This window comes from Herpailurus yagouaroundi, unplaced genomic scaffold, assembly GCF_014898765.1.
Source record: "Herpailurus yagouaroundi ecotype Mexico unplaced genomic scaffold, PumYag 29, whole genome shotgun sequence".
Classification (NCBI taxonomy): Eukaryota; Metazoa; Chordata; class Mammalia; order Carnivora; family Felidae; genus Herpailurus; species Herpailurus yagouaroundi.
Window position 1 is genome coordinate 6,657,844 of NW_024412377.1, and position 7,296 is coordinate 6,665,139.

The following is a 7,296-nucleotide window of genomic DNA, read 5'->3' on the forward strand; positions in this document are numbered from 1 at the left end:
ATATATACACACCAGCCACAGGTAATCATTCACAACAAAGAGAAGAATTTTTCTATAAATCGGGGAGGGGTTTTGAGTTAGCAGATCCTGAAATTAATCCCAGCTTTGTGATTGTACCTTGGGAAAGTTACATGACTTCTGTTTCTCAATTTTATCTATTAAATAGGACTAAAACCTTGCAGGGTCTCCATCATGACCAACACAAGATTCAAAAACCACCTAGTACGGTGCCTGACACAAAGAAAGACTACTCTAAATAGTACACCACTTCACAGGTGGCTGTTCGATAAATATGACACTGCTTCATAGATGGGTCTCAATCTTGGGTAACTCTTTACCACCCAAAGCTCAGTCCACTTGATAAAAACAGAGGAGAGCTGATCACAAGACAGGATGGACCTTTAAGCAGGTAGACATCGGACCCAAATGAATCTGTGACTTGTATTTTTCAAATGATAAATCAACCACCACTTGATTTATCCAATAAGTGCTTCCCGTAAGTGACTACTTTTAAGAAGCAGCTTTCAGAAAATGCCTTCTTTACACAGGATTTCATTACTGAATAACAAAAGCCTTTGAAAAGTACAGAGGAAGCTGTACCAACCATAAGAACTGGATTTCTCAGTGTCTAGGGTTCCTCACTTATTAGATGGGAGTGCTACATAATCCAGCGACAATGGTCACTGAACACAGACACCTTACGGCTTCAGGGATGTCAAACGATGGAAGGAAAGGAATCCACACACTTTGTGACACACACAGAAAACAAATAAGGATCAAAAAAGTAATAATAAACCTAGAAGAGCTTAATTTAATGCAATGCATGTGTTGGAAGATGAAAAAATAGCATCTCATTAACATTAATTGCATTAAATTCAGCATTTTTATAATACTTTTGTCCTCTTTTTTTCTTCCAGTTGGCAAGGTGTCAAAAGGGAATAAAAAGGACTTCCAGATGGTTGGTCTAAGCAAATTGGGTGGAATTTCCCTTTAAGTAAAATGGAAAATATATGCATTAGAAGCCCTGCAGAGCACCTATCGAATCAAAACGACTACTGTCTGCATCGTTCTAATTCACTCACTGGTTTATGGCCTCGCTCTATTTCAGGGAGTTTCTCAAATACACATTACATTCTTCAGTGCTAGAGCTGGGATCAGATCTCCAAGTTAGTTCAGAGATATACACTGTGAAATCTTCCCCTGCTAGGCAACTGTCTTCTTTGGATCACAGCTGAGAAAGTACAGCAGCAAAATTATAGTAATAATAATAATAATAATAATAATAATAATAATGATTTTTTAATTGCATTCTTTCAAGGGCAACTCTAAGGTATGCTCACTCAGCTCAATAAACAATGTGGGTTGGGGCGCCTGGGTGGCTCCATCGGTGGAGCGTCCGACTTCGGCTCAGGTCATGATCTCACAGTTCGTGGGTCCAAGCCCCGCGTCAGGCTCTGTGCTGACAGCTCGGAGCCTGGAGCCTGCTTCGGATTCTGTGCCTCCTTCTCTCTCTACCCCTCCCCCACTCCCACTCTGTCTCACTCTGTCTCTCAAAAATAAATAAATGTTAAAAAAAAATTTTTTTTTTAATCAATGTGGGTTTCAGGGATAACACCATAAAGATTCTCACTTTGTCCTTCCAAGTGTACATTTTACTCTAATCCTTGTGTTGTTTGGGAGAGCTACCAGTAAAAATTAGGGAGACAGATGTAATGATGGCCGAGGGTCATCATATCGTAAATCAATTCTCAAAGCTCTTCTCTTGCCTGTAGTTGGGGGATTGGATTTTATTTGTCCCAGTCTTTCACTCTAAAATCCAGGAGCACATATGGAGCACCTGGATGGTTTGGTCGGTTGAGTCTCCAACTCTTGATTTTGGCTCCGGTCGGGATCTCACAGTTCATGAGTGTGAGCCCCGCAGTGGGCTGTTCACTGATGGCACAGAGTCTGCTTGGGATTCTCTCTTCTTCTCTCTCTCTCTGGTCCTACCCCACCTGCGTGCTCTCTCTCTCTCTCTCTCTCAAAATAAATAAACATTTAAAAAATAAAAATAAAATCCAGGAGCACATAAATGAGGGGTAAAAGCTTGAATTGGAAATACAGGGGGTCAGGGAAGACAGAGATGGCAGCCATGGCCATCCACTCCAACCCTTTTCTGATTACTGCTAACTACAGGATAAACCTCAAAGTCATTACTCATCAAAGGCAGGCCCCACACTTCCCAGCACTTAGATCCAGGTGAAGGCGAGCCTCCAGCAGCCTCCATGCAAGAGAGAGCAAACGCCACTGTGGCATCCTGCTTGCCAGCCTCCACTCAGGGCTATCTCCCTGGATGGAAGCTACTGGCATGAGGTCAGGAATCCTGTCAAAGGCAACATGGAAATAGCACTGCATCAAGTCCAAGGCCTGGCGTTCACAGATACGTGCTAACACAAGTACACACAGTGTTTTCGAGACTTGTATTTGTCCTGTTTCTAATTTAGTAGAGTGTGTTTCGACCAATAGTTCAAAATCAATGGCGATGTTATTCCCTCTGCCTGGGAACATTTAGCAACGTCTGGAGACAATTTTGGCTGTCACAACTGGGGGACACTACTGACATCTAGCGAGTAGAGATTGGGGATCCTGATAAACATCCTGTAACACACAGGAAAGGCCCCCCACCCATCCCGCTAAAAAGAAAGAAACTATCCAACCCAAAACGTCAGTAGTGCTGAGAATGAGAAACTCTGCTTTAGACGGATTTTTTTTTTTTAAGATGCAATTAAATAGCTTATGCATTGTAAAGAGGAAAAGAATGGCTAAGACCATTGCCGGATGTAATCACCGGCCCCCTCTCGAGATTCCAATCAAAGTCCCGCCACTTACTGGAAATTCCTGCTATGCAATAGGAAATGCCCTTTATCATCCACAGGTGACATCTGCTCTCCTGAGTCCACAAATACTGAGAGCGCACTAAACGGTAAGCCGCTTACCACTGAAACTTTTCTTAGCTCCTAAAACAGGAAGCCTGGTATAGTCACTGCACAACTTCCTAATTACTTTGTAAATACTGTACAGATTCACTCTTTCTTCTGCCACGTGAAATATAAGGGAGGCAATTTACATACCGCATCTCAACTCTCCGCTGTATTATTTTAAGATGCTGCTGCTTTTATTCTTTACCCGTAAGAAGTCACACTGGAATAAACAAAAACAGTTGGACACAATTCACAGACAAGTTTTTCAAAGAGCGCATTCTTAACATCATACGACTTCTAATTAAATATGCTATCCTACTGGATTGTGTATGCAGAACGTATTTCCCACTTCCACTTATGCACATCATCTGCTTTGTTAAAACTTTTTTTTTTTAATTTCGCACATAAATCTGTATTGATTCAAGTCTTAAGTGGGATCCCATTTTGTACATTGTTCTCCACTGATTCTGGTTATTCTTCAGCACTACCTGTAATTTGCAAAATAGCAATGGACCCTCGCTTCTTGTACCTTTCAAACGTAAGGGGAGTAAGGATGACCAGTGAAGGTTCAGTTCACCTGACTACATCACTGCATTCCTCCCTCTTGAGGCATCTTCCTTCACTCTTACACTATTTCTTAATCACCACCGATCCTGGGATCCACACATCCTGTGCCTACTAGCCATTCTGATTGATAATCTCATTTTTAAATTTATTAAAGTTCTCCTATCTTGGCTCAGGCTTATGTCATAAGTTATCATTGCCTGGGGGGGGGGGGCCCCCCCTTAAACAACCAACATTTATTCTCACAGTTCTGGAGGCTAGGAAGTCCAAGACCAAAGGTGTGAACACATTTGGTGTCTGGTGAGGGTCTGTTTCTTGGTTCCCAGACTGCTGTCTTCACTCGGGGTTGTCCCACGGCAGACGGGGAAGAGAGGTGGTGAAGGAGAAAGCCATTTGTCTTGTGTTTCTTTTATAAGAACACTAATTCCATTTATGAGGGCTTGGCCATCATCTCCCCAAACCGCCTCCTCCCAACACCATCACACTGGGGGTTAGAAATTCAACATACGAACTTCACAAGGACACAAACGTTCAGTCCATTACACCTCCCATATGCAAGATAGAGAAAATAAGGGCACACTTTCCATCATCCATGTCCCTTGCCTCTGTAACAATGTTATTTGGTTCCAGTGGGTAATTACCAGAACCCTTCCTATGACTGCAATCAATTTGCTTGCCATTTGCTAATAATTCCTGCCACCCAACAGGGGTGTTCTTTCTCCTTATCACACAACTAGATGACATACACTGAGGCACACTAAGCTGTAATTTCCCTAGGAATGGGAACCCTTATATATCTATGTCTTCATACACCAAAGAATACTAAACTAGCAGTAAACACAACTCCCGATGTCAAAGAGAACATGTAATGGGGTAGAAAGTCCCAGAGACTACCATTGGTGCTAAGAGAGACTCAGAGAGGTAACAAGCATCTTAACCATTCGGGATAAAGTAAGGACAAAGAGAATATTTAGCCTGGACGGCTCAGTCAGTTAAGCATCTGACTCTTGATTTCGGCTCAGGTCCCGATCTCAAGACTCATGAGTTCGAGACCCATGTCGGGCTCTGCACTGACAGTGTGGAGCCTGCTTGAGATTCCCTCTCCCCCTCTCCCTTTGCCCCTCCCCCTCTCGTGCTCTCTCTCTCTCTCTCTCTCAAAATAAACAAACTTAAAAAATAAAAAGGAACGTCTAGCCAGACTCTGTCTCACCTGGTAAGTAAGGACAGAGGCAGAGAAAGGACGGTGCAAAGTCCTCTGCACAGTTGTGCTAAGAGAGGAAAAAATACACCTCTGAGCTGAGGATCAAAGGGGCCAAGACAAGGCCAGTCTTCAGATGATGACTCTCCAGCTGCCCCGATCCCTAAGCACAACTGGGCAACCTCGTCCGTCACCGTGCCGACCCACGGGGTCACAGCAGACCACACGCCAGCCTGCCGGTGCCCTGACAGCAAGGACCCCTGTTCCCGGGGCCCACATGCACGTGACACGCACGGGAGACTTACACCCAAATGACTTCTGTTTGTTCACCTCGGGAGCCTTCCATGTCCTCAAGAATCCGTGTACGACAAGATATGGAAAAGCTCAACGAGACCTATACAGAACTGGCCAAATCAAATCAAGCTTTCAGAAGACAAAATCAGGAACAACTTTTGTGAGTCTGTAGCATCACAGGGAGAAAAGCCAAGACTAGAATAGGCGCTTTCTGATGTGCCTTCCCCAAAGCCCTATTCATACACCCGCAGCCAAACCACTGGCCCAGGATGTGCTCCCCAGACACCACCCTGATTCCAGATGAGCTCTAATAAAGGAGGGCGTTCGCTCTGGGCAACACCATCCCCTTTCTCCTCGGTGCTAGGTGCTGGTGCACATGCACGTGTTCCCTTGGGAACCACAGGCAAAGCACAGGAGCCCTTCAAACAAACGGCGGAACTCATGGAAACTCATGGAAACCCTCACCTTTGCCACTGGTTCATGGGTATGACCCCATGCAAGTTATTCCTGCTCCGTTCAGCACCCCACCAATTTTCCTCCTTAGAGGTAACCGCAGTGGCCTTCGCCAGCACAGGGGTGCTGGGAGGCCGTATTATACTCAGTCCCTCTGTTTATACAACACCTCTTAAATCAAAACGTAGGCATTTACCAGTATAATTTACCTTAATTATAGTATTTGCCACCACCCATAATGCACAAGACAACTATGGAATTTGCACACATGGAAAAGGAAACTGGAACAGAGGCAGCATTTTTTTTTTTCACTTGTCCAGGGTTACTCCCATGCTGGAAAGAAGGGGAAATATTAAATATATCAACTACCGAAGGGCAGACTTAAGGATTTCTAATCCACTGCTAGTGAATGTTTATCTCCTAAGAAGAGGAAATTTAAAAGGAGAATGAATGTTATCAGAAGACAGTCAGAAAGGATTCCTCACATCAGGAAGCAATGGTCGGGGGAGTAGAGGGGTCTATGTCCCTTGCATGAGTTACTTTAAGCCCTTGAAAGAAATTCAAAGGCTCTCTGAGAATCTTACTTGTAACCAGACCTCTGCTAAGTCCAGAACAGTCAGGTTGGAATTCATGCCCCCAAATACCCACACTTTTGCAAGCTTAGTACCAATCAGGACCATTTTTTTTTTAACTTGTGTATTTTGAGAAAGACAGAGAGAGCGTGAGCAGGAGCAGAGAGAGAAGGAGAGAATCCCAAACAGGCTCTGCAGTGTCAGCACCGAGCCTGACGCGGGGCTTGAACTCACAAATTTCCAGATCATGCCCTGAGCCAAAACCGAGAGTCGAAACCAAGAATCGGTCGCTCAACCAACTTAGCCACCCAGGCGCCCCTCACAGGACCATATTCTAGAAGCTGCTTCTCTTCTGCCTACATAACCATTGTTAACAATCTAATAGACACGCTTCTAGATCTTTCTCCATTGTTCATCTCATCACAAACACATGTATATAGACTTGGAAGAGGGTCTTCCTGCTTTATAAAATAGGGCCTACTCTTCTCACTGAGTATTATAAAAATCTCTTCAACTTCACCAGATTTAAATGAATCTTTAAATGGATGCACCATATCTGAGGCATTCTTTTTTTTTTTTTTAATTTTTTTTTTTAACGTTTATTTATTTTTTTGGGACAGAGAGAGACAGAGCATGAACGGGGGAGGGGCAGAGAGAGAGGGAGACACAGAATCAGAAACAGGCTCCAGGCTCCGAGCCATCAGCCCAGAGCCCGACGCGGGGCTCGAACTCACAGACCGCGAGATCGTGACCTGGCTGAAGTCGGACGCTTAACCGACTGCGCCACCCAGGCGCCCCGTCTGAGGCATTCTTATAATCTAATCGATACACAGCCTTTAATTCTTGATACATACTCAACATGCAAGTTGTTTTTTGAGTGTGTTTTGTGTTTTGGTTTTGATTTTGGGGTTTTTTGTTGTTGTTGTTTTGTGTTTTTTTTGTTTTTTTGTTTTTTTACAGGGGTCACTGAAAACAATGCTACTATATAAAACCCCAATACACAGACCCTTCTCTATGTGTGCTGGCGTTTTTACTTTTGTAATCTGTATTCCCAGAAGTGGTACTACGGGGTCAAAGGGTTTGTGTATTTATCGTAGGAACTGTCAGACTGCTTTCCCCAAAAAACGTAAACAATTCACATTTCTGTCAGGAATGGGTGTGAGTCCCCTTTATCAGCATCTCTACGAGTAGTGTTTTTATTTTTCCTTTCTCTCTCTCTTTTTTTTTTTTTTTTTTTTTTTTTTTTTTTTTTTTT

General features: G+C 43.6%; 1 protein-coding gene across 7 annotated transcripts in view; it reads right to left on the bottom strand.

The window, feature by feature from the left end:
• The window catches only part of SEMA5A (semaphorin 5A), a 482,742-nt gene that overhangs the window by 346,796 nt on the left and 128,650 nt on the right, over nucleotides 1-7,296 (bottom strand). For 2 of the 7 annotated variants that reach the window (XM_040493829.1, XM_040493855.1), the window contains exon 3: nucleotides 3,111-3,180. The exons of 4 other annotated variants lie outside the window; for them this stretch is intronic. The gene's annotated coding sequence lies outside the window, so the exon portion shown is untranslated. Of the gene's footprint in view, nucleotides 1-2,868; nucleotides 2,967-3,110; nucleotides 3,181-7,296 lie in introns of those variants that run through there. One more of the 7 variants, XM_040493864.1, reaches the window with a different exon arrangement.